A 26,839-nucleotide genomic window follows, 5' to 3' on the forward strand; every position below is an offset into this window, starting at 1 on the left:
TGTTATTTGTTATAAAGTATATCTATGTATTAACTATGACAACTATAGGTTTGTGAAGAAGGGATTTGTGTTGACAAAGATTTCCTTAACAGTGCTATGCAGTGTCAGTTTGTCAAGTCATGATTAGTATGTAGAGATGTATTAATCTGATATAGGTAACGTTGTAAGTGGTTGGAATAAATAGCACAAACTGATGGAAAGGGATTAATGCTGCAGACTGAGCAAACTTTAATCATTGAACCAGTGATTTCGCAAAGGATTAGCCTGCTTTTTCAAATATTGATCTCTGATTTGCCAGTCTGAATGAATATGACATAATTTTCTGTTGTCGTGTAGTGCTATGTGAAGTATGCTTCATTCATATTAATGTGCTTGCTGAAGGCATTAAATAAACTGACAGAATCATTGTGTTTGAGTGATCCACATTCAGTTGGGACTTTGGCAGAGAAATAACCTGAAATATTTGGGGTTTGCTAGCTTGCAATTGTGAAAGCAGAAATTTTATTATAAGATAAAACATTTCACTAAAACAAAAAGATATTTGCATTTTTTTATTGCAATAAATTTTTCATACACAGAAATGTATCAGAAAAGGATTATAAATCAAATAAATACATTTCTCAAAACATAAAATCTTATATCCTCAAATTCAAAGAAATCCCAAAGTCCACCAGATAAGGAGGGACCAAGAAACTGCATCTCAAATAAAGTAATAACAAATAAGAAATCAACAGAAGAGCAATTGCCCCTCAATATATATGTGCCTTAAACCAGTGTTCTCAACTTCTTCAAACCAAGTACCCCGCCCAAGCTCCACCCCAAACCCCACCCCATAATAATAGTTATAATTGTAATGCAATTTCTCCCATTCATTTTTCATATACACACAATATAATCTTATTAATACATAATGGTAACCACAAAATTTAAAAAACACAATGCACAGAAAAATATTAGGATATATTTTGCTATTATTATATGTAAGAAACTGAAATTATTGAATGATATCTATGTTACCTGTACGGATATTAGTGTTCTTTCTTTTGTATGACAGTTTTTGATTAAAAATCAATAAAGAATTTAAAAAAAGAAAATATTAATTATCATTTATATTCTTTTTTTTTCAAAGAGGTCAAGGCAGATGACTTTAAAATATGCAATGTCACCTCAGTAACGACTATAGAAAAATAGACAAATATAGTGCATAACAAAGCAGATATAAATTCTCAAAACTGACACATTTCGATCACTAAATTGGAAATAAAATCATTTTCCTACCTTTGGTGATTTCATGAGTCTCTGGTTGCACTTACTTCTGACTGTGCATCCAATATTTCTTTCTTTTTGCCTCCTGCATGCTTTATCTCCTCCGTACCTCATTCCCTTCCCCAACCATTTCTCTCTGTCCCTCCACGAGTCCAACTTTTCTTCCTCTCTCCTCCACCCCTTTTGGCAACATTTCTCCCGCTCTCATCCCCCGGATCATGTGCAGCATTTTTCATCACTGCCCACCTGCCCCATGCCCATTTCTACTTCTCTCCAGTACCATGCCACATCTCTCCCTCCATCACTAAGTCCAACATTCCTCTTCCTTGTATCCCCTTTAATCTGTCCCTCTGTTCCCTCTCCACCACCATATCCAACATTTCTCCCTCTCATCATTCTATTCCCCATGCATCTCTACCTCACTCCTCTCTCTCTCTCTATGCCCAATTTTCCTTTCTTCCTTTCCCCCCATGTGACCATCTCTTTCCATCTCACTCACACACTCATGCTCAACAATTCTCCTTTCTATTCTCTTCCTCCCTCCTATGTCCAAAGTTCATGCCCCCTCCCTTCCTTCTGTGTCCCGAGTTAGTGCCCCCCTCCCTGCCTTCCAACCTTTGTCCCAAAATCATGCCCCTCCCATGTTCCAACGCACTCATCCCCTCCTTTCTCCCAGATCATGTCCCCTTTCTCCCTGCTTGCTCTCTCCAGGGCTGCACTCGCTATCTTCAGGTCCGTCTAAATGGGCTGCTCTTTCCTACCTCCAGCGGTACTTGTTGGGCCGCGGGTAGCCGCTACACTTGGCTGACCCACAAGCCTTCTCTCATACGTCAGCTCTGACATTGGAGAAAGGCTTCAGGTTAGCCACATGCAACGGTTGCCTGTGTCCCTACAACAAGTGCCACTGAAAGCAGGAAGGAGTAGCAGCCCACCTGGAAGGAGGTAACTGGGATTCCCCGCCAACCCAGAAGGCTTCCCTCTGACATCAGCTCTGACATTGTAGGGAAGCCTTCTGGGTTGGCTTTGGCAGAGGGGAGCGGGTAGGAAGAAAGGATGGGATTCCCAGCAGTGGCGGCGGCTTTGGCGGAGGCCAGCGGACAGTAAAGTTCATGGAATCACCGGCAGCCATTAAGCAGGAAGGGGGCGGAAGACCCACACAGTGCGTACCCCGGCAAATGTATCAAACCTCTGCAGGGGAAACACACAAAAAAAGGAAACTCCCAAAGCCAAAATTTGGATTTAACTGCAAAAATTGCTTTCTTCATTCTTGAGTAATCCATGCCACATTTGGAAAAATGTGTAAACATTGCCTACAAAACAATACCTTCAAAACAAGCAATTTATCTGATTCTGCTGTAAAAGTCATTGATAAAGTAGCTCACAAAGTAATTATATCTTGGGAGTCCTCTAGAAATGCAGTTAGGTCTCCTTCCCCCATTAGGGGGTAGGTATTTCACTGCTTCCCCCCCAAAGGATTAACTTTTGGCAAAAATAAGCCCCATTTTATCAAGCTGCGTTAGAGGGTTTTTTTTTTTTTTTTGGTGGGTTGCCAGAAGCGGTCACCATTGCTGGCTAAGTTAGATCTGGTTATTCAATGCTGGCTGAATATCAGCTGAGACCTACATAAGTGGCTGTCAGTTTCTGATTCTTCTGCAGGTTCTAACCCCCCTTTCTGAACCTTCTACCTTAAGATTTACTCCCACCAGAGACCGGGCCCTGTCCCTCTTTGGGGCCTACCTACATCTCTGGTTGTCCAGTGGGGGTACCCTGGCAGGATCAATCCCTATTTGCTCCTGCCTCTTGCGGCTCAGTATGTTAAAATGGCTGCTGCAAGATCTAGCAATAGTTTTATGGTATTACTGCTAGAGGGTCAGCCTTCCATATATGTAGGTAGGTCCTGAAGGGTGGGGACTGATCTTTGGGATGGAGGGAATACTTGAGAGGGGAACCAGAATCATCAGGAGAGGGCTGTCCAAATCAGCGGGGGTTGGGGGGTTCTGATCACAGAGGGGGATAAGGTTAGAATAAAGGCCCTTAGATCTGGCCATAAGCAAGTCACTGCAGACCTTAGTGAGGGTACTCTGTGGAGTGTTGAGGGTGAAAACCAGATTGTAGAGGATCGAGAATCTTTTGAGTTGAAAGGAAGTCCACTCTCCAATTGCACCATTGGAACACCTCTCTCTGGCCCACATTATAAATGGCTGGTTAGTGCTGGGTTCAGTGCTGCTGGATATCAGTAGCTGACTCGCAGAGTGTGATTTAAGCAGGCAGGAGCCCCTGCTCCCCATTTAAATCACTTTGAATATTGGGCAGAAAATATTTCTCCCTTTTCCTCTGTTGATTCTTATTGAGTAGGGTGTGTGATTATTTTAATGTGCTTAAATGAGAGCAAATATTTCTGTCGTCTTATCCTTATTCTGAGTTAACATAAAAATGTGAGCATGTTTAGTTATCGTTATTCACCTAATTTCAGATATTGGTGGCCTTTGCATGAAAAGGGGGGACGTGGGGGGGGGGGGTTGTATGGGAAAGCGGCCAAAATCCTTTTAAAATCCTGTCAAAAAGTGGGCTTCAAAGACAGTTCACCCAACCACTCAGGTAGAAGATCTCATTCAAATGTGCCAGTGTGGAACACTTTTTGTTACAAAGCTTGCCAGTACAGGCTTTAAGATACTTCTGGGCATGTGTCATATGAGGGGGGCGTTGAAAAGTTTTCAGCCCAACCAACTTCCTAAGTTTGACTTTATTTTGCCACTGTAGCTGAAAAGAATGTTGCAGACTGAAATAAATTAACACTCTTTTCAGCTACAGTGGCAAAATGACATCAGATTTAGGAAGTTGGTTGGACTGAGAACTTTTCAGCACTCCTTCCTAGTTCCCACACTATCATGCAGCGCCTCTGTCTTTTTTTCTGTTGGAACGGAGAATCACATTCTTGGGCTCTGCTGAGGTTTTTGATCCTTGTGCTTATTCCAGAGGATATTTACACTATGAGCTGTTTATTTTTTTTAAGTACACAATATGCCAAGCCGTTAAATAGCAGAGCTATTAGCAAATTGTAATGTCAGTAAACTATCAAGGAAATGAGACATTGGACATTGAATTTACAAGGTGAAACATTGAAGTTGCTCACAACAGCAATTTGGGTCATTAACTTGACCCCACCTGAAAGGACTGGCTGCTTGATGACCTTGTCCTTTCCCAAAGTAATTTAATAAAATCCAGAAGCCCTACGGTAAATCAAGACAAGGTGGGCAGAAAGTTGGCTCAGTAATAAGCAAATGATTGATACCTCTTTAGGCAATGATGTGCCTTAGTGTTTCCTTTTTTTCCTTTAGTGCCTCTAAGGGCTGGCCTGTGGTTGATCTTGAACTGAAGGCCTGACTGGATTGAAAACCAGTACTTCGCCCTCCAAGCACTGAGGAAAGTAGGATGATCTCTTTATGCTAGCTCGAATGATTCCATCTCTGGGACCAAAAAGGGTTTTTTTTGGGAACAGAGAAGATGTTGCCAGTAACTTAATGGTTAGTTAAGCTATGCTGCTGGACCCAATGAACTCTGATGCTTGATGTGAAAAATCATATTAGATACTTCTGTAATCTCTTCCCACTCTGGATATACCACTAGGGCAGTGGTCTCAAACTTGCAGCCCAGGGGCCACATGCCCGCCAGGTACTATTTTGAGGCCCTCGGTATGTTTATCATAATCACAAAAGTAAAATAAAACAGTTTCTTGATCCTATGTCTCTTTAGCTATAAATTAAAATATTATTATTAAGACTTAGCCAAAAGGAAAGATTTATAAACTATAAAGAGTTTTACCTCATGCAAAATTGTCATTTCTTTAATAAGACATTAACTATTTTTTCTGAGGCCCTCCAAGTACCTACAAATCTAAATTGTGGCCCTGCAAAGGGTTTGAGTTTGAGACCACTGCACCAGGGGTACTTTTGAATATCAGGATTTATTTCTGTAAACTTTGACATGGCTCTTCTGACATGGAAGCATTTACCTTTAGGGTCAGGAGCAGCTCCAGTAGCCAGGCTGTGGCTAATATGCATATTGTGTTTATTCTTGGGAAACTAAAATTGTGCGCATTCCCCACACAGATGAGCAATTGTATTTAAAGGCTTATACAATTGTTCTACTAAACAAGTTATATATGCAATAAAATGTCCCTGTGCTCTTTTATGCTTTGTGGAAGTTTCGCCCCCAACATTTCGCCCCTAGCAATTCGCCCCTCACATTTCGCCCCCCACATTTCGCCCCCAGGTATGTTTTGCCCCCGGAAGTTTCGCCCCCACACATTTCGCCCCCTGGATGTTTCGCCCCCACACATTTTGCCCCCGGATGTTTTGTCCCCATCGCGTTGGATTATGTGTACTACATCAATAATATGTCTCAAAATGATGAATGATTAAGATTAAAATGATGAAAAAATAAAATAAAAAAAGGTAAAATGATTAAGTAGGTATTTTTTACCTGATTTTTGTCAGAGAAGTCACTGGTCCGCCGGGACCAAACCTGATTTTTCAGAATTTGAGAGGACCAAAATACATAATTTACTTTTTTTGCTTTATTTTATCATGTTAAAATGGTGATTTGTTTCAAAAATCGAAAATTTGGGGGAGATGTCTCCTTTATCCCCAGAGCGAAGTCATTGATTTCTGTGATGTTTATCATTTTATTTTTTATTTTTTACTGTGCAAAACAAAAACTAACCTGTCAAATGAAATAACAGTCCAAACACAACACCGTCAAATAACAAGTAAAATGAAATACAGTGATAAAGTGAACCTAAAAGTCAGAAGCACAAACGTCAATCAAAATTCAAAATTGTATGCTATTCCTCTGAGATAGTCGATCAAATTTCGATTGCCCAAGTCCTCCACAATACGCCGAATCCTTGCAGAAATCGCCGCGTATTTCTTGTTTCGCGCATTGACAGGATTGCCGGCTATAATCTGCGTGATTTCAAAATTGTGAAGGCCTTGCTGTCTTTTCAAGCAGTTGATGAAGCAGTATATATTGGGGAAAAGTGAGCCGCAGGTTTCTTGAAAGCTGCGATGCCAGCCCTCGACGTCATTGTTCGTCCGATGTTGGCCGTTCAACGTTCGTTGATGAACATTCCAAAACTGAACTGGAAACAATGGATTCTGGCGTCCTCTTCGGTTCATTCGACCAATGTAGGTGTCCTCGAAATAGTTGGCAATGGGTACTGCTTCTTCTGGAAAGTTGGAATCGTCCAGCAGCTCTTCAAATGATTGCACAACAATGACCGGAGGCAGAAAAGCAAGAGCTGGTATCATGCGGATCCACTGGGCAAATTCGTGGTCATTTTGGTAGCGCACTTTCAATCCTTCATTCTGAACTCTTCGCCATATTGACTGCGACAGGTGGAAGAAGCAGCCTGTTTTCTCGATGTTAGGAAACTCGATTTCAAACGCTTGAATTGCAGCTTGTTCAAAATCGGTCATCAACTGCTGCGGTTGGAGACCTGGCTGCATATTCTTAAGCTGCTGCAGCATGTGTCGATAGGTTGTTCGAGTCTTGTTCGGCAACAGCGCGTACAATGCTGGAATGATGACACCACCGTGAACTGCATGAATCGTATAAAGCTGCTCGAACAAAGCTGGTGCAGTAGAAAACGTGCCATCAGCGAACCATTCACTGCTCTGTGCCAACGAGTGGAGATTATCCCTCGTTCCAAATATCAATATTCGGCTGGTTCCAGTCCCTGAATAAAAATAAAAATAATTTAGGCATAAATTTAGGCGGTGGATGGAGGTCCGCCAAATTTTCAAAGTCCAAAAAAGGGTCAGAAATAGTCAAGGTTCGACGTTTCTCGACGAGCTCTATTCACTGGCATCAAAAAATTCCGAAAGACAAAAAAAATATTTTTTCTTCATTTTTTTGAGCTATTACGTTAATTGAATGTTTGACAAATTCTACTAAAATTCTACCAAAAATTGTACGAAGTAATTCAGTAAAATTAAATGTGGAAGATTATATAGCAACAATAATTCAAGAAAACGCTTAAAACGGCTTAGAAGACTCAGACATACTTGATTTTCAGAAAAACGATGCCATTTGTGGCTATTTTTGAGACCATTTTGGATATGTTCCTCCCCCCCCCCCGAGGGCCTCCCTCTCAAAATTCTGAACTGTTACATGTATGGTGACAAGTTGTTTGACCAATTCTAATAAATTAAGAAATTTTTTGCCATTTTATGTGCCACAAAGTGATATAAAATGCGAGCAAATAACGCCTACATGTACGAGTACATAATGCTAATAGCTTGAAGAGAAAAGTTTACCCGAGTCCCACAAAAGAAATTGCTGTTGGACTCCATTGATAATGATTCTGGCGGGATGACGAGTTGATCAATGGTTTGAGGCAGCCGCGGCATACCCTCGAGTTGTCTTGACGCTCGAATTGATCTCTTTAGCTAATCTTTTCTAGGCAGAAGCGCTCCAACGTTTGCATGGCTGCCTGAAATGACCTCACTGAGAATCTGCTGTGGCGTCTCCTGTGTCGACCTTGCCCTGGCAGTAACTTCATTGATTAATCGAACTGCTTCAGGCCTTGCTGCCTGTGCTGCATGATTATGAGCATTTACGATTTTCACAACTTCGCCATCAATTCCTTGAGTCCAAACGCGTCCTTTACACGTTGACCGCTTTTCGCATACCCAAATAGCATGGCTGTCATCTGCTGTTCGTTTAGAGAATAAATAAATATGATTTTCGTAAACTAGCTTCTTCTTGCCACGCTTTGAAAGAACTGAATCCATAAATAAAAAAATCACTACACAGATCAATTAATCAAGCGCCAATTCGGAAATCGTAAGGACTAAATGACCAAGAGGCAAGAACCTGTTATATTTATAGAAGTGTAGAGCTTCTGGGATCAACCTTAATTGGAACGTTTTGGCGGGGGCGAAGGTTAAGCTCTGTAGAATTTTGCAAAGTCATTGGCCAATTTTGGCGCCAGATTGGCCGAATCTAGCACTGGCGACTATAATCAGAATACATCACAAACATTAAAATCTAGGTCAGGTATTGATGTAGCAGTCACACATACATACATACATACTAGGGGAAAAAAGTCATTGGCCAATTTTGGCGCCAGATTGGCCGAATCTAGCACTGGCGACTATAATCAGAATACATCACAAACATTAAAATCTAGGTCAGGTATTGATGTAGCAGTCACACATACATACATACTAGGGGAAAAACGCTAAATGTGCGGGGGCGAAATGTGCGGGGGCGAAATGGCCGAATTTAGCACTGGCGACTATAATCAGAATACATCACAAACATTAAAATCTAGGTCAGGTATTGATGTAGCAGTCACACATACATACATACTAGGGGAAAAACGCTAAATGTGCGGGGGCGAAATGTGTGGGGGCAAAACATTCGGGGGGCGAAATGTGTGGGGGCGAAAGTTCCGGGGGCAAAACGTACCTGGGGGCGAAATATGGGGGGCGAAATGTGAGGGGCGAATTGCTGGGGGCGAAATGTTGGGGGCAAACCTTCCGGATCCCCTCTTTTATATACCAGGCAGAAAAAATGTCAAGGTGAGAGTCGCAGAACATATAGACAATATCAGGTTACAGAATGAAGAGACACTGCTGGTTTGAACGTTTCTATCATGTCACCCCTCTCTCTGCGTTCCTAGAGAGAGTAAAGGTGCAACTTACCTAGACGTTCTTCAATGTGCCTGTAGACCATCAGGGAAGCCTGGGGTCTTTTTTCTTGGTTGTGGAAGGGGGGTTAGTCATCCCTGTTCAAGGAAGGGAAAGAGGGAGGGAAGAAAGGGAATGCTGTTGGTTTCGGGGGGGGGGGGGAAGGAGGAGAAGAAGAAAGGACACTCAAATGTAAACCAAGACCCCAATTGTTTGGGCCTTCTTTTGACCACAAAATCTCAGTTTATATTTTAGTATATAACGATAGTTTACAAATGGATCCACGTTCAGAATAACCTTTAAATATATATATATATAGGCATTTCTACGTAGACATCCTGTGTAAAATGGGGCTTTATATATTTTTGTAAGATTTTTTGGTTATATTTAATTCTAATCTTAAATATGATCCAAGTGCAGTATGTCATTAAAAATAGGTTTTCTCTGAAACACATTTATAGGAATCTGTGTGGTCTTGAAAGCTCATATACATCTTTGTATAGTTCTTATGTTATTATATTGGTTCAATAAAAGCTAGATGATCTTCAGAGAATCCAGTTTTTGCTGAAAATGGGGAGAGAGCACAGAACACTAAAGCATATATACTTAGTTCAGTTGCAGTTGACAAATCTGCACCCAGTTAACCTATTTAAAGAAATCAAATAAGACCGCTAAGAATGGCCAAGTTACAGATTCTTCCCCTCCTCCACCTAAATGTAATCTGTTCAGCTTTGTAATGTTATGACTGCATGAAGCAGACTTGAAAGAGCTGCACTCTAATGCCTCCCAATGACCAATTCAGAGAAGCACACCGGCCTACATGTTGTGTTTTTCCTCTTCCTCTCTTCCTCCCCCCCCCATTCTTTTCAGAGACAACTGATATCAGGAAATGTATGGTTCCCCCATTACAGTTCTGCTCCACAGCTAAAATGTTAGTCTTTTAAGGTGCAGCCTCCAAAAGGTTTTCTCTATAGATTTTGCATCTCATGTATATATTGCTTGTAATTATGTATCTACCACAGTATTTTGCTGTATTTGCTTTTGCTTCTACAACCATTGCAGATTGCAATTCATTTCACTTTCATCTTATACAATCCTAAGCAGCAAACAGTAAATATAAACTATAATGACATTTAAAACGTAACTTAGACTAATATTCCTCAGCCTGATATTCAGAATTACTGATCTAAATGGCAGCTGCCTCTAGCCAGGGCCTATTTGTGAAATTTCAGCAGTACTTTAGGGTTCATAGACAATGGCACGAAAGACAAAGGCGTGCCCGGACAATTGAGCGCAGTGCGGAGGCGCGCGCCGCTCTAAATTACTGTTTTTAGAGCTCCGACGGGGGTGTGTGTGTGGGGGGAACCCCCCCACTTTACTTAATAGACATCGCGCCAGCGTTATGGGGGGCTTGGGGGGTTGTAACCCTCCACATTTTATTGTAAACTTAACTTTTTCCCTAAAAATAGGGAAAAAGTGAAGTTTTCAGTAAAATGTGGGGGTTTATAACCCCCCAACGCCCCCACAACGTGGCGCGATGTCTATTAAGTAAAGTGGAAAGGTTCCCCCCACACCCCCCGTCGGAGCCCTAAAAATAGTAATTTAGAGCGGTGCGCGCCTCCGCGCTGCGCTCAATTGTCTGGGCGCGCCTTTGTCCCGGCGCGCTTTTGACCTGACACCGTACATTTTAGAGATACCCATATCCTACATTTTTCTTCTATACTGCAAATTTCAGCTAGGATTCAATGCAGTTTACAACAAGATTAAGAACTGAGGACATGAACATTGAATGAAGGATAGGAGGTAGACTCATTCTATAACATGACACCTAAATACATATAAGCACCAATTTTGTGCTTAAATGTATAGAATACTAGCAGTTCTATGAGTAAGTTTCCACTTGTGTGGAAGTGCTGGGTGAGCACTTAGCACTATTCTGACCTGTTCATCTTGTTTAGTGCATAAATACAAGGGGGTTTTCACAGAGGAGCAGCATGGGTGGGACATGGGCACGTCCAACATTTATGTGAATAACTAAGCTTACTAGATTTTCCCTCTGGAAAATCTGGACCCCCTAAACCCACTCCCAGGTCCGCCTAGTCCCACCCATCCCTACCCCGTCATGCCCCGGTACTGCCTCATCACGCCCCCAAGCCCGCCCCAGTCCTGCCTCCAATCCCACCCTAGCCCCACCCTCGCTGCCTGTTCTTGTCGGGCACAACATCCGCCCATGCGCGGATGAGACGCAATGATCGCAATAGGCCCTCATTGTGTCGTATCCGTGCATGCGCGGATGCCCTCCTGCACGAAGGAAAGATTTTCAAAACCTGGACAAAGTGCCGTGTTTTGAAAAGTTGTCCGGATCCCAGACATGTCCTCAAAACGAGAACATGTCCAGGGAAATCCGGATGTCTGGTAATCTATGAATAACTCATAGAATACTGTAAGTTACATGCTAAAGTGCCTCATTTAGGGCACACACGTTTACACCACCTATTGATCCGGCATAAGTGGGTGTCCTTAAATGTAGGCACTTTGATGCCAACTTATGCCAATATTCTATTACGGAAACTTGCCACCCAAATGCCATTATAGAATTAATGGTCAGCATACTGCATCTAGGCATAACACCCAGTTATAGAATTGCCTAGGGTTACCATATTTGTGAAGACAAAAAATGAGGACACCAACAGCCCCACCCACACACACCCATTTCCTTGATCCCCATTCCCATTCTCTGTACCTTTTTAGTGCTTCTCTCTCTCTTTTCTTAAAGCTCCCAGCCCTCCCTCCTCCCATGGGTGCACCTATCTCTTCTTCCAACCTCCTCTCCTTCTGTTTCTCTCTCTCTCTCTCTAATCTGGCACTACCCTACTCCATGCTCTTTTCTCCAGCACTTTCTCCTTTCCATAATGCTTCTCCAGCCCTCCCTCCATGTTGTTTCTCCAGGCCTCCGCCCACCCTTCATGTTTCTCCAGCCCTGCTCCTACTGTTTCTCCCTCCCTCCCTCCCTTTATCCATGCTGTTTCTCCATCCCCCTTCCTCTCTCCCTCCATTCTGTTTCTCCCTCCATCGCTCTGTTCATGCTGTTTCTCCCTTCCTCCCTTCTTGCTGTTTCTCCAGCCCTCCCTCCCCCCATCCATGCTTTATCTCCAGCCCCACTCTCTCCCTCCATGCTGTTTTTTCGGCTCCCTCCCCTTCACTGACGCTGCTTCCGCTCATGACCTCTCTAGCTCCTGACTCCCCTGGCCACTGTAATTGAATCTTCAGGCAGTAGACGGCAGCAGTAAGGTAAGCCTGATATTATTAAACTCTAGCTTGTAAATGTCATCCCATGCTTTTTGAATTCCATCACTATTTTCATCTCCATCACTTCCCTCAGGAGGGCATTCCAGGCACCTACGACCCTCTCCATGAAAAAGAATTTCCTAACATTACTTCTAAGTCTGCCTCCCCGCATCCTCAATTCATGCCCTCTAGTTTTAGCATTTCCCCTTCTCTGGGAAATAATTGTTTCTATATTAATACCTTTCAAGTATTTAAATGTCTCTATCATATCTCCCCTATATCGCTCCTCTCCTCTAAGAGTATACATATTTGGGTCTTCCAGTCTTTTCTCAAACATCTTTTGGCGCAAGCCCCATATCATTTTCATCACCTTCCTCTGAACCACTTCAAGTCTTTTTACATCCTTAGCCAGATATGGCCTCCAAAACTGAACACAATACTCCAAGTGGAGCCTCATGAACAGCTTGTATAGGGGCATGAAGACCTCCTTTCTTCTGCTGGTTATGCCTCTCTCTATACAGCCTAGCATCCTTCTGGCTACAGCCACTGCCTTGTCACACTGTTTCGTTGCCTTCAGATCCTCCGACACTATCACCCCAAGGTCCCTCTCCCCATCCATGCATATCGGTCTCTCATCTCCTAGCACATATGGCTCCCTCAGATTTCTACTCCCCAATGGCATCACTCTGCACTTCTTTGCATTGAATTCTAGTTGCCAAACATTAGACCAGTCCTCTAACTTTTGCAGTTCCTTTCTCTTTTTATTATTATTTATTTATACAATTTTAGAGAATTACCAAGCATAAACATCTTGTACAGAAAAGTGCGATCAAGAACCAAATTAACTTAGATTGATTTTCAAAAATGCAGTTCCTTTCTCATGTTTTCCAATCCCTCCACTCTGTTACAAATTTTGGTATCATCCACAAATAGGCAAACCTTACCTTCTAACCCAGTGTACTGCAAACTGTGCCGCAGCACACCAGTACGCCTCCTGAGATTTCTAGTGTGCCGTGACACACTGGCGAGGAGGAAAGTCATCCACGCTGCCTGCCTGCCTACAGGATGTGCCTCTCGCGGCAAGTGGCACGTCCTGTAGGAAGTCAGCCAGAGCAGATGATTCTCCTCCTAGCCGGCGTCTCTCCTCCTCTCCCCGCACCTCCCGGATCCCTCCACCAGTGGGTCACAGCCAGATGGGCTTCTGCGCAAGCACAGATGTTGACGCAATGATGTCACGCATGATTGACACTATCAAAAGACTTGTAGCTATAATACCATTACTAAATTTACTACTGTGCTCTCAGATGCCTGCTCTGGTGAATCTGTTACTCTTGTGAAAGTGAAGCAAGTCTAAAATAAATATCATGGGGCCTCAAGGATCAGTGCTGGGGCCAGTTCTGTTCAGGATATTTGTGAGTGACATTGCCAAAGGGTTAGAATAGTGTCTTGAAAACTTTCCTGCCGGCGGCACACTAAATTTAGTGTCTTGGCCAGAAGGCACCCAGAAGTGCACGGACGGCAACGCAATGACATCATGCACATGTGTAAATACTGAATTCAAATACAATGGAAACAAGTCTACTTCATCGTTAGATTGACACTATCAAAAGACTTGTAGCTATAATACCATTACTAAATTTACTACTGTGCTCTCAGATGCCTGCTCTGGTGAATCATCAAAGATATCTACCCAGAAATTGCAGGGAGAAGGGTATCTTTCATCGAGCTCAGTGAAATTTTGTGCAAAATCGTTCTTCTTAAAGTGCTCTAAATTAAATCATGAAATAACATCAAAATAACAGAAGTTGGCACTTATCTTGCTGGACTTTAGGTGCCGGTATTACTGTTATTGCAACACAAAATTCGTGTTGCCTTAAGTTCGTTGTAGCATAAAGGAACTTGTACTGCCCAACGGGGACCCGTTTCACCTTATTATGGCTTCATCAGGGGTTTGTATCATTTTTGTGCAGCTATGTCCTGTTGAAGAGACAAAATGCCCGTTGGGCAGTACAAGTTCCTTTATGCTACAACGAACTTAAGGCAACACTAATTTTGTGTTGCAATAACAGTAATACCGGCACCTAAAGTCCAGCAAGATAAGTGCCAACTTTTGTTATTTTGATGTTATTTCATGATTTAATTTAGAGCACTTTAAGAAGAACGATTTTGCACAAAATTTCACTGAGCTCGATGAAAGATACCCTTCTCCCTGCAATTTCTGGGTAGATATTGTGGCCGGGCCCGTCCCCGAGTAGGTGGGAAACTACGGTCCGGGCCACAAGTAAGATTTTTAGTACGCCTTTTATATGGTAGTGAAAGGAAGACCCGGATACCGGATTCCTGGGAAAATAGTACCAGGTTTATTACAGTCCCAAAGTATACAGAAAAGAAAACATAAGCAAAAAGAAAACATTCACCTTGGTTGGTTACAGTCCTTTAGGTGCCTCCTGCACACTATGATTTTCCAGTTCAGGTGTTTTAATGAGGAGCTGGATTGCACCTCCTTATCAACAGCAAAAATTATTATCACATCAAAATATTATCAGTTCAGTGCCTTCCTTGGCTTGTATCCCCACTGGGATTTATTGATCTCTCTGGACCTTTAACACCTTTTAGCTTCTCTAGCTGAGCACGGCTTGCTTCAAGCCTTTTCCCCTCTCAGCTCTCTTTATCTGCTTAACACGTTGTTCTCACCTCATTAGCTTTGCCAGCACTGCTCTGGCTGTCGGGTGAAACACATACAATGAGGGAACGCTCTTCAGGAGCTTAGCTGAGGACTCTCACATATTGTATTCCCCCCAGGTCCATGTCCTCTTCACTCATATCACTACTCAGGACACTGCACATTTCCCATTCACCCTCATGGGAACCTTGGCTCAAAGTTTCCTTACTTTTCTCAGGTTGTGCTGCCCATCCCCCTCTCTGCAAGTCTGCCAAAATACCTGCAGCCTTTCCCTGGGGATAATTTCTCAGCCCTTCTCTCTGGGGTTTAAGTTGCCAGTCACTGTACCTCCCAAGTGCTGTGCCACCTTTCCTTAGGTGCTGGCCTCCTGCCATACGCTCATGCTGGGATTCAGGCACCCTCTGTGACCTGGAAACTCCTGGAGTAGTTTGGCTGCTCTCATCAGAGACAGCTGTGTCCTCATTCTCTCCCTTCCTCCTCTCCTGCTTCCTCTCTCTCTTGCTTCCTCCTCTCCTGCTTCCTCCCGTCTGTAAACTGACTCTGCCTATAAGGCAATCTCCTGGGTCTGACTCCACCCCTCTCTATATTGGTCTCAGGTTTCTCCCTGACCTCTGGAAAGGAGTGATAGGGGAAATTAGTGGTTTTCAGAGCCTTCCTTAATTGGCTCTTCAGCTGTGCTGGAACCTGCCTGGGCTTGCATTCTTTTGGCTGAGCCAGCTGTCCTGGCTCCATGCCGGGTTTTACAGAGCCCTGTGCTGCATTCTGGGGAGTTTTAGCAGTAGTTTTCACTGTGACAGGAGCTTCCCTGTCACAATATCTTTGATGATTCACCAGAGCAGGCATCTGAGAGCACAGTAGTAAATTTAGTAATGGTATTATAGCTACAAGTCTTTTGATAGTGTCAATCTAACGATGAAGTAGACTTGTTTCCATTGTATTTGAATTCAGTATTTACACATGTGCATGATGTCATTGCGTTGCCGTCCGTGCACTTCTGGGTGCCTTTTGGCCAAGACACTAGATTTAGTGTGCCGCGGGCAGGAAAGTTTTCAAGACACTATTCTAACCCTTTGGCAATGTCACTCACAAATATCCTGAACAGAACTGGCCCCAGCACTGATCCTTGAGGCCCCATGATATTTATTTTAGACTTGCTTCACTTTCACAAGAGTAACAGAGATCTTAGGGACACATCTGTGTTGCATTTCTCAAATGCTTCTAAATTACAATATAAATCGATCTTTTCAGCTAGTTTTGCTTATCAAGCTCCCAGTTTCTGGAACTCTCTACCAGCTTATATTAGGAGATACACACAGTTATCTGTGGTTTAAGAAATTGTTAAAAGAATTTTCTGTTTATCAAGTTTATGTAGGGAGAATAATTTTAGAACTGAATAATAGTAGATATGTTTTAGATGCCGTGTCTTTTACAAAGACACGGCAGCGAGTACCAGCATGACAAATGCAACGTAGCCGATAGGAATTGAATGGACTGCGTTGCATTTGCTGCATTGGAATTTTTACTGTGGCTTTGAAAAAGAGTCCCTATGTGAGCTCCCAGGGACTGTCTGATTTTCTTGTTGCATGTAATCCGCACTGAATTTGTAAGGTACAGTATGTTGTGGAACATAAGAAACCTTTGTAATGTAATCTAACAGTATAGGAAAGGTGCTGCCCACAGTGTGCCAGAAGTCACATCCATGGCCACAGAGGATGTACATGGCATTACTAAGATCAAAGCTCATCCTGAGTAAAGATAAAATCACAATTTCTTTAAAACATAATACCAAGACATTGATTAGCATTGCTGGTGTGTTGTTTTTTTTTTCCCTTACAAATGAAATGTTATAGATTTTAACTGTGGGACAAAATCTTTGATAAGACAGATCAAAAGTATTGATGTAGTTTAACATTTTCTTTGATCCTGAATCATATGTGATCCTGAGTCTTGTACTGTTCTGGAAGCTGGGCATTTTTAATCAGTTCCATTTCCATGTGTTATTTTTGGAGAGAAAAATATGTTTATTAATCTTTAGCTAATGAGATGCAGTCACTTGAAAATAAAGTATGTAGAGCCATTTCACAACAGCAGATCTATTTGTAGACTGGAATACTGATTGTGGGATTTGGCACAGTTGGTTGAACAAGATAGATCTTCAGTGTAATAGTGTCTGCAAGCTCATTTTTGTCACTATTGTCTTAGAGTCCTTAAAAAAATTACTTTTCAATGATTGTTTTTGTATTATATTTCTTGTTTTGCTGCTTGTGGTTCTCATAATAAGGCTAATTTAAGAACATAAGAACATAAGAAGTTGCCCCCGCTGAGTCAGACCAGAGGTCCATCTTGCTCAGCGGTCCGCTCCCTCGGTGGCCCATCAGGCCTAGTGCCTGAACAGTGGTCCCTGATTAATTTTGTAACTTACCTCTAATCCCATCCCTATAATCTACCTTTACTCTTATCTGTACCCCTCAATCCCTTTGTCTTCCAAGCACCTATCCAAAGCTTCTTTGAACCCCTGTAGCGTGCTCCTGTTTATCACATCCTCTGGTAGCGCGTTCCATGTATCCACCACCCTCTGTGTGAAAAAGAACTTCCTGGCGTTTGTTCTAAACCTCTCCCCTTTCAATTTCTCTGAGTGCTCCCTTGTACTTATTGATCCCCTTAATTTGAAAAATCTGTCCCTGTCTATTTTTTCTATGCCCTTCATGATCTTGAAGGTTTCTATCATGTCTCCTCTAAGTCTCCGCTTTTCCAGGGACAAAAGCCCTAGCTTTTTCAGTCTGTCAGTATATGAGAGGTCCTCCATGCCCTTTATTAGCTTAGTTGCTCTTCTCTGGACCCTCTCAAGTACCTCCATGTCCTTCTTGAGGTACGGCGACCAGAACTGAACACAGTACTCCAGGTGCGGGCGCACCATAGCACGATACAGTGGCAGGATGACTTCCTTTGTCTTGGTCGTGATACCCTTCTTAATGATACCCAACATTCTGTTTGCTTTCCTTGAGGCCGTGGCACACTGCGCCGACGCCTTCAATGTTGTGTCTACCATCACTCCCAGGTCTCTTTCAAGGTCGCTCACCCCTAGCGCTGATCCCCCCATTTTGTAAGTGAACATCGGGTTTTTTTTCTCTATATGCATGACCTTGCATTTCCCTATGTTGAAACTCATTTGCCACTTTTTGGCCCATTTTTCCAGTGTTGTCAGATCTTTTTGGAGATCTTCGCAGTCCTCCATGTTATTGACCTTGCGATATAGTTTGGTGTCATCTGCAAATTTAATAACCTCACATTTTGTTCCTGCTTCCAGGTCGTTAATGAATATATTGAATAGGAGCGGTCCCAGCACCGACCCCTGTGGAACTCCGCTCGTGACCCATTGCCAGTCTGAGTAATGTCCTTTTACTCCAACCCTCTGTTTCCTGTCCGCCAGCCAGTTTTTGATCCATCGGTGGACCTCCCCTTGCACCCCATGGTTCCATAGCTTCCTTAGTAGTCTTTCGTGTGGCACCTTGTCGAAGGCTTTTTGGAAGTCAAGGTAAATGATATCTATGGATTCCCCTTTATCCACCTGGCTGGTTACCCCCTCAAAGAAGTATAATAAGTTCGTGAGACATGACCTGCCCTTGCAGAAGCCATGCTGGCTCGACTTTAGCTGCCCATAGTTGTCGATGTGTTCCCAGATGCTGTCTTTAATCAGTGCTTCCATCATCTTTCCCGAGACCGAGGTCAAGCTCACCGGCCTGTAGTTTCCTGGGTCTCCCCTTGAGCCTTTCTTGAAGATGGGCGTGACATTGCTATTTTCCAGTCTTCCAGAATCTCTCCAGTTTTTAGGGATAGGTTGCATATTTGTCGAAGTGGCTCAGCTTAGTTCCTTGAGTACCCTTGGGTGAATGCCATCCGGACCTGGCGATTTGTCGCTCTTTAGCCTGTCTATCTGCCTGAGGACATCCCCCTTCTCACCTCTAGCTGGACCAGATTTTCATCCTGCTCTCCTTTTACGATCTCCTTGGGCTCCGGGATGTTGGTTGTGTCCTCCCTCATGAAAACTGACGTGAAGAACTTATTTAGCCTGTCAGCTATCTCCTTTTCCTCTTTTACCACTCCCTTTCTGTCCCCATCATCCAAGGGTCCCACTTCCTCCCTAGCTGGTTGCTTCCCCTTAACGTACCTGAAGAATGATTTGAAGTTTGTTGCTTCCCCTGCTAGTCTCTCTTCATATTCTTTTTTTGCTTTCCTAACCACTCGATGACACTCCTTTTGGTGTTTTTTGTGTTCCTTTTGGTTCTCCTCTGTTTTGCCCTTTTTCCATTTTTTGAATGATGCTTTCTTGTCACTTATCGCCTTTTTCACTGCATTTGTTATCCACACTGGGTTTTTTGTTCTATTTTTTTTGCACCCTTTCCTGTACTTGGGGATGCACAGGTTCTGTGCTTCGTGCACTGTGCCCTTGAGTATGGTACAGCCATTTTCTACGGACTCCATCTTCCTTGCGCTGTCGTTGAGTTTCTTTCCCACCATTTTCCTCATGGCATCATAATTCCCTTTTTTGAAGTTAAGTGCAGTCGTTGTAGTTCTTTTCACCTTTGATGATCCAATTTCTAGCCTGTACTGGATCGTGTTGTGATCACTGTTTCCTAGTGGGGCTAGTACCGCCACCTCCTTAGCGGGTCCCCCTAGTCCGTTGAGGATTAGGTCAAGAGTGGCATCACCCCGTGTTGGTTCCGTGACCAGCTGTTCCATGAAACAATCCCTCGTGACCTCCAGGAATTTGGTCTCCCTCATGCAGTTTGAGTGCCCAATACTCCAGTTTATTCCCGGGTAGTTGAAGTCTCCCATCACCACCACACTTCCGCTTTTGCATACCTGCCTCAGTTCAGCCTCCAGATCCTGGTCGATTTCTTCCGTTTGTCCAGGTGGGCGATAGTACAGACCCAAATTTATGTCTGCTCCAGTTCCTCCTGGTAGCTTAACCCATAGTGATTCCAAGTCGTCCGCCCTTACTATTGTTTCCTTTCTGGTTGAAGGTATAGAATCTTTTATATATAGCGATATTCCTCCACCCTTTTTGTGTGACCTATCTCTCCTGTAGAGTTTGAATCCTGGTAAAGCCACATCCCATTCATTGTCATCAGTCCACCACGTTTCTGTGACTCCAATTATGTCTAGGCCCTTTTTGCTGGCTAGGATTTCCAGCTCTCCCATTTTAGCCCTTAGGCTCCTAGCATTAGTGTATAGGCAAAGTAAGTCCCGTTTGTTCGCCTTTCTTGCTGTTTTTCCTCGTGGTTTGGCACTCCTGACCCCCTCATGAGTTGCCAGACCCCAAGCCTCGTCTCGGTCATCCTCCTCCTGGGGTGTGTCTGTTTCGTCCTCAGCCTGTTCCCCTGTTTTGGTTGTCCCTCTGGATTCCGTTGTTCTCTATTAGTGCTGCTTGCCAGTTTTATTTATGCACAAGACCCCTGCAATTCTCCCTTAGGTCCTTTTTCAAAAAGTTCCCACTCAGACCTGAGCCCTCTTTTACAGTGTCATTGCTCAATATCTTTGGCCCGGTTCCCCTGCATTGCGTCCTTAGGTTCTTTTTCCAAAAGTTCCCTCTCAGTCCCCGATCCCTTTTTTACAATATCCTTGCTCTATGTCCATGGCCCTGGGCCCCTGTGTTGTATCCTTAGGTCTTTTTCCCAAAAGTTCCCACTCAGTCCCCAGCCCTATTTTACAATGTCCCTGCTCAGTATCTTTACTTGATACTTTTGTCCGATGTGTCAGTTAGACTGTCGGCTTTCCCCTCTTCCTCAGTTTAAAGCCAAATCAATGACGCTCTGGACGTTGTGTGCCAGCATCCTTGTCCCAGTCGTGCTCAGGTGCAGTCCGTCTCTCCTGTAGAGCTTATTCTTTCCCAGGAAAGTTGTCCAGTTCCGTGCAAAAAGGAAACCCTCCTCCTCGCACCATCTCCTGAGCCAACCGTTTATTGCTTGTAGTTCGCTCTGCCTCCTTACGTCTGCTCTAGGTACTGGCAGGATCTCTGAGAAGGCTATCTTCCTTGCCCTCAGTTTCAGTTTCCTCCCCAGGATCCTGAACTGATCGGTTAGTGCAGTCCTGTTGTAGTCCCTCCTGCTGACGTCGTTGGTTCCAACATGGATTACTACAGCTGTCTCCTCCGTCTCGGCCCCTTACAGGATCCTCTCGATTCTGTCGGTGACATCCTTCGTTCTTGCCCCCGGGAGACATGTCACTAGACGGTCCTCTCTCCCTCCAGCTATGTGATTGTCCACTCCTCTCAGGATTGAGTCTCCCACCACGATAGCAGATCTCCCCTTCCTCAACTGTCTCTCTGGTCTCAGGTCTGTATCGGTGATGTAGTCCTCTATTCGTTCCTCCGGGTTCTGTCAGGTCTCCTCCTCATCTGCATGTCCAGATTCTCCGCAAGGTCCTACTCCCATGGCGTCTGGTGGATTTTGTCGTCCGTCTGTTAGTTCCCTCCTGATGTGCTTGTGGTCCTGTGCCTCCACCATCCTGCAGGCCTCCTCGATGAACTTCTCGAGTTCCCTAACTTGTTCTGTAATGTGGTCCTCTCTGGCGGTGTCTTCTGTTACCCAGCACTGCTCCTCTATGGTGCAGAGTCCCTCCAGTTCCTGTACTCGAACCTGCAGTCTCCCAACCTCCTTCTTCAGGCTATCCAGTTCCTGGCATCGACTGCATATGTACGCCCGCATCCCGGATGGGAGGTAGTCATACATATGACATTCGATGCAGTATACTGGGTAGTTCTGCTGGGCTCATACTGCCTCCATTTCTTCTATCCTGTTCCTATGTCCCACGGTGCTTATGAGTGGTGCCTGGCGCGCAGCTAGCTGAAAGAGTAGAGAGAGAAGAGAGAGAAGAGTGAGAAGAGAAGAAAAGTACCTTAGATTTTTGCTGCTGGGCTGCCTGGGCTCCTTCTCAAGGCTCCTTCGCAAAGGCGCTCTCGCTAAGGCTGCGCGCTGTTGGCTCCTCCCCTTTTAAGAAATTTAGTCTCGTAATAAGGCTAATTTAGACTAATTTGACTAAGAAATCTTGTTTAACTTCTGGGTCTATTTTTACTTCCTGAAACTATAATATATAAGAAAAAATATGCTTTTGACATTTTCTAAAATGTCACATGTCCAGAGTTAATATGGCTGCAGTTATATTTGGATCCAACAAACAGCTATGGACCTGCTAAATTCTGGTCAGCTATATTCTAGCAACCAGCATTCCATTCTATTTATCTGAATTGGGTTTTTCTAAAGAACATTAAAAAAGCCATACTGTCAGACCAAAATCCACTGAACCCAGCATCCTTACTCTGAGGTTGGCCAGTTCAAGTCACAACTACCCAGTAAACTCCCTCCAAAATGATGAAGAAAATGATCTTAGTTTATGTCAAAGGATAAGCAATGCCTTTATTGTCTATCTAGTTAATAATTTTTTATGGACTTTCCTCCAATAAGTTTTCTTGCCTTGTCCATATCCTCCAGAACCCAATACTACAGCCTGATTGTGCACTGTGTGTGTGAAAAAAAATATACTTTCTATGATTTGTTTTCAATTTGCTGGCCATTAGTTGCTTTATTTGATGTTTGAAACATTAAACAATCATTCCCTATTTAACCATTCTACCCCACTCATGAGCCTCAATCTGTTTAGCCTGCTGTCATAAGAGAGATGTTCCATCTCCTTTATCATTTTTGCTGCCTTTCCTTGAATCTTTTGAGGTTAAGGGTAAAAGTAAAGGGATTTGATATACGTACAGCCTTTCTGTGATATAATCAAAGCAATTTACACTTGTTATGTGAAGTTACTTTCTCTTCCCTTAGAGGACTCGCAATTTGGTTTTTTACCTGGGGCAACAGTAGGGTGTCAAAAGCGCATATGTCCTGCTCCGTTGTCCTCTGCGGTTTGATGCGTCACCGAGGCAACAGAAGCTTCAGTGACTTGCCCAGAGTCAAAAGAAGCTGCAGGGGGATTCTGCTATACCAGTTTTGAGGTGGGGAGACCAGAATTACACACAGTACTCAAGATTAAAAAGACCACCTCTCTGCTCGTGTGGAAAACAAGAGACTGCTGGTCCTGCGCTTGAGCGCTGGATGGTAAGGCACCTGCTCATGAATGCTGGGGGCACTGCTTCAAGGATTTAAAGTTAAGTGCACTATGACTGTGTCCACACTGGACTTCGTGGATGATGTCAACAACATATGAGAATATTATGCCTGCTTGCCCTCAGAGAATATTTGATATGAAATGGAGTACAAAACAAAGAATACCTTTATGCATCTGTATAGGTCCCCAGTGCAACTGCAGCTTCAGTACTGTGTGCAGTTCTGGTCACCTCATCTCAAAACTGGTATAGCAGATTCCCCTACACCACCCCCCCCCCCCCCCCCGTAGCTTCTTTTGACTCTGGCAAGTCACTGAATCCTTTGTTGCCCCAGGTACAAAAACAGATTGTGAGTCATCGAGGGCAGTGGTTTCCAACGGGGAGAAGTCTAAGGGGGGCATTTTATAAGGGGGTGTTGAAGACCAGCCGCCTCCCCCTTGAGCAATTGGCGAATCCAATGGCCACTGATGGCAGCAGCTTTAGGGCAGTTGCGGGGGACTTGGTGAGAACGTTGCTGCGTCTGGACACCTCAGAAAGAAAAAAACTATGAAGAGTGCCTGCGAAGGGGAAGGGAGGAAGGTGGCCCAATGAGGGGAAGAGGTTGAGTGGGGCTGAAGGTAAGTGGAGGGAGAGAGGGAGGAGGGTAACAGATGACGCTGAAGGGAAGTATGTATAATACAGTTTACCAAAGGGGGCGCTATCGAATCATTCACTGAAAAAGTGGACTCTGATTCAAAAAAGGTTGGGAACCCATGGTCTAGTGCAGTGTTTCCCAAACTGTGTGCCTCCTGAGATTTCAGGTGTGCTGCAGTACACTGGGTAAGAGGAGAGATTCTGGCACCAGCTGAATGTCTACAGGACGTGCCTCTGAAGAGAGGCACGTCCTGTTAGCAATCTCCTGACGCCGGCACCCTTCTCTCCAACTCTTATCTCATCTTGCCGGTTCTTCTCTCCTCTTAGCGCAAGGCCCGTTTAAAAGGCCTTTGCACATGTGCTGATGTCAGCGCGCTGACGCCAGCACACCTCTGGGTGTCTCGAGCTAGGGATACTAGGTTTAGTGTGCCCCGGCTCAAAAAAGTTTACAAGACACTGGTCTAGGGGAAGAGAAAGTAACTCCACATAATGAATGTAAATTGCCCTAAAATTCTGGTGAGACTTCTTTAGAATATTATGTACAATTCTGGAGGTCACACCTTAAAAAAGATATAAAAAGGATGGAGTCGGTCCAGAGGAAAGCTACTAAAATGGTGTGTGATCTTCATGATAAGGCATATGGGGGACAGACTTAAAGATCTCAATCTGTATACTTTGGAGGAAAGGCGGGAGAGGGGAGATATGATAGAGACGTTTAAATACCTACGTGGCATAAATGCGCATGAGTAGAATCTCTTTCATTTGAAAGGAAGCTCTGGAATGAGAGGGCATAGGATGAAGTTAAGAGGTGATAGGCTCCAGAGTAATCTGAGAAAATACTTTTTTACGGAAGAGATGGTAGAGACAGAGACTGTGTCTGAATTCAAGAGGGCCTGGGATAGGCACGTGGGATATCTCAGAGAGAGAAAAAGAGAATGGTTACTGTGGATGGGCAGACTCTATGGGCCATTTGACCTTTATCTGCCATCATGTTTCTATGTTTCTATATCACAGAAAGGCAGTACGTATATCAAATCTTTATTTGTTTTACCCTTACCTCAAAAGATTTGAGGAAGGGCAGCAAAAATGATAAAGGAGATGGAGCATCTCTCTTATGACGGCGGGCTAAACAGATTGAGGCTCATGAGTGGGGTAGAATGGTGTCAAGCTTTTTTACCTTTTTGGTACCTTCCTGTGTGGTTTTTTTCCCCTTATTTTTCTCATAATCATTTATTTTTTACTTTAATTTAGACTTAAATTATTTTTGTGCATTTTTTTCCCCTATATTTTTGCTTTGGGCCTTCGGGGCCCTTAAAACCTTTTTTTGCCTCATGAGCATCCACCCTTTTTTGGTATGCCCGCTACTCACGCTCCCTGGGCCATTAAGCCTTTTCACCTTTTGATAGTTGCTTTTCCCTCCATTTCAGAGAGGGTGGGGTTGGAGATTCCCTGGACATTCACAGAAGAGTTGTGCCTAGCACCCAGCTCTTGTGGGCATGCCCCCATGAAGTTCTGCACTTGTGATCTAGATTGGTCACTGTGGAAACAGGAGACTGGGCTAGATGGAACATTGGTCTGACCCAGGATGGCTATTCTTAATTTGCATGCTATTAGTGTTGAGCACTGGTCGCTAAAAGCAGATCAGTGTTTCTCCAGCATTATATAATAACAGTGCTGAAGTTTGTCCACTGATCACCAATGGGAAATGCTGAATTGGTCTTTTAAACACTGCTTTTGCATGTGAATTTTTAAAAGAGGGAAATGTTTGTTAAAATTGTATTTGTATTCTTATCTGATAATGCAATTTTCTGTTCACTTGAGCTTTTCCATATTTTCTCAAGTATATGATGATGTCAAATCACTCCCTTTGGAAATGATCAAAGCTTAAGAACATAAGATTTGCTGCTGCTGCTGGGTCAGACCAGTGGTCCATCGTGCCCAGCGGCACTTGGGCCCAGACTTATGTTAGCCTTATACAGAAGTAAATATATTTCTCCAAGGTCAAGCAGGCCAGAGGTTTTTCACATGTGGGTGACATCGTCTGATGTGGACACTGCCTAGCACATATAGCTTTAAGAAAGTTGTAGCAGCGTCCCACCGCGCATGAGCAGGTAGGGTTACCATAAGACTCCAGAAAAAGGAGGATATATTGAGACATCCGGGTTTTACTTCTATTGCTTTCAATGAAAATAAAACCCGGATGTCTCAATCCATCCTCCTTTTTCTGGATTCATTTCGTAACCCTATGAGTGGGTGCCTTCACACCCAGTGCAAAAGCAAAGGTCCCTCAGTCTCTTTTTTCCACAGAGCTAGAAGGTTGTGTTTTTCTTAGTATCCCCTTGGTGCTTCTTTGCACGTTTCTCGAGTGCCTTCCTGTGCAAATGCTACATTTTTTTCCTTCATTTAACTCCTTTCCTTTCGTTTACCTTCCCTGTAGTTTTCTGAGGTTTTCTTTGGCTTTTAAAATTTTTCTTTATTTTTCCTGTGGCCCTTTAGACTTGCTTAGGCCTGAGCAATGGCCTCAATTTGAGTCTAGCTTCTTTTTAATCTCAAAATTGAGGTTAACTTATCCAAATATTCCACAGCTAAATATCTATGATAGCTTTTTCTGTGGATGCCAAATATCATTCATCATACTGTGACAAGTATATTCATTGTTTTGCCAGATATTTTTCTATATCTATCTGTTTGGGGGGCAGTGGCTGTTCAGATTTTTTGTTCAGTTTGGGTTTTGAAAATGCTTCTACCCATTCACCTGGGAAGAATGTGATTTCTGGGCTATTAAGGTGGCTCAGGGATTAAGAAATAGAAGTGCTTTTTGGCCTCCTGCTCAGGGTCTAGAAATAAGAGAATGAAGCATGACATCATTGGAAATCTAGGGAGAGGGGAGTTGTCAAAAGTGTCTTGGGACACAGAAACAGGAAGAAAGACGTCAGGGCCTGGAGTAACAGTAAGAGAAGACAGAGTGAACCACTTTGGGAGAACAAGAAGGGAATGAGTAGAGGAAGTGAAGAGAGGTGAAAAGAGGAGAGGGCTGTATGGGACTGGAAAAGGAGAGAGAACTGTAAATGGATAGGAGGAAGAGGGCATGGAGTGAAGGTAGAAAATAAGAAGGCTGCATCGGTATCTGACAAAGGACTCACCCGTATTCCCACTGTCCTATTC

General features: G+C 43.6%; 1 protein-coding gene across 2 annotated transcripts in view; it reads left to right on the forward strand.

The window, feature by feature from the left end:
- The window catches only part of SKAP2 (src kinase associated phosphoprotein 2), a 441,565-nt gene that overhangs the window by 153,236 nt on the left and 261,490 nt on the right, over nucleotides 1-26,839 (forward strand). The gene's annotated exons all lie outside the window — the stretch shown is intronic.

Source organism: Geotrypetes seraphini, chromosome 2 (assembly GCF_902459505.1).
Source record: "Geotrypetes seraphini chromosome 2, aGeoSer1.1, whole genome shotgun sequence".
Classification (NCBI taxonomy): Eukaryota; Metazoa; Chordata; class Amphibia; order Gymnophiona; family Dermophiidae; genus Geotrypetes; species Geotrypetes seraphini.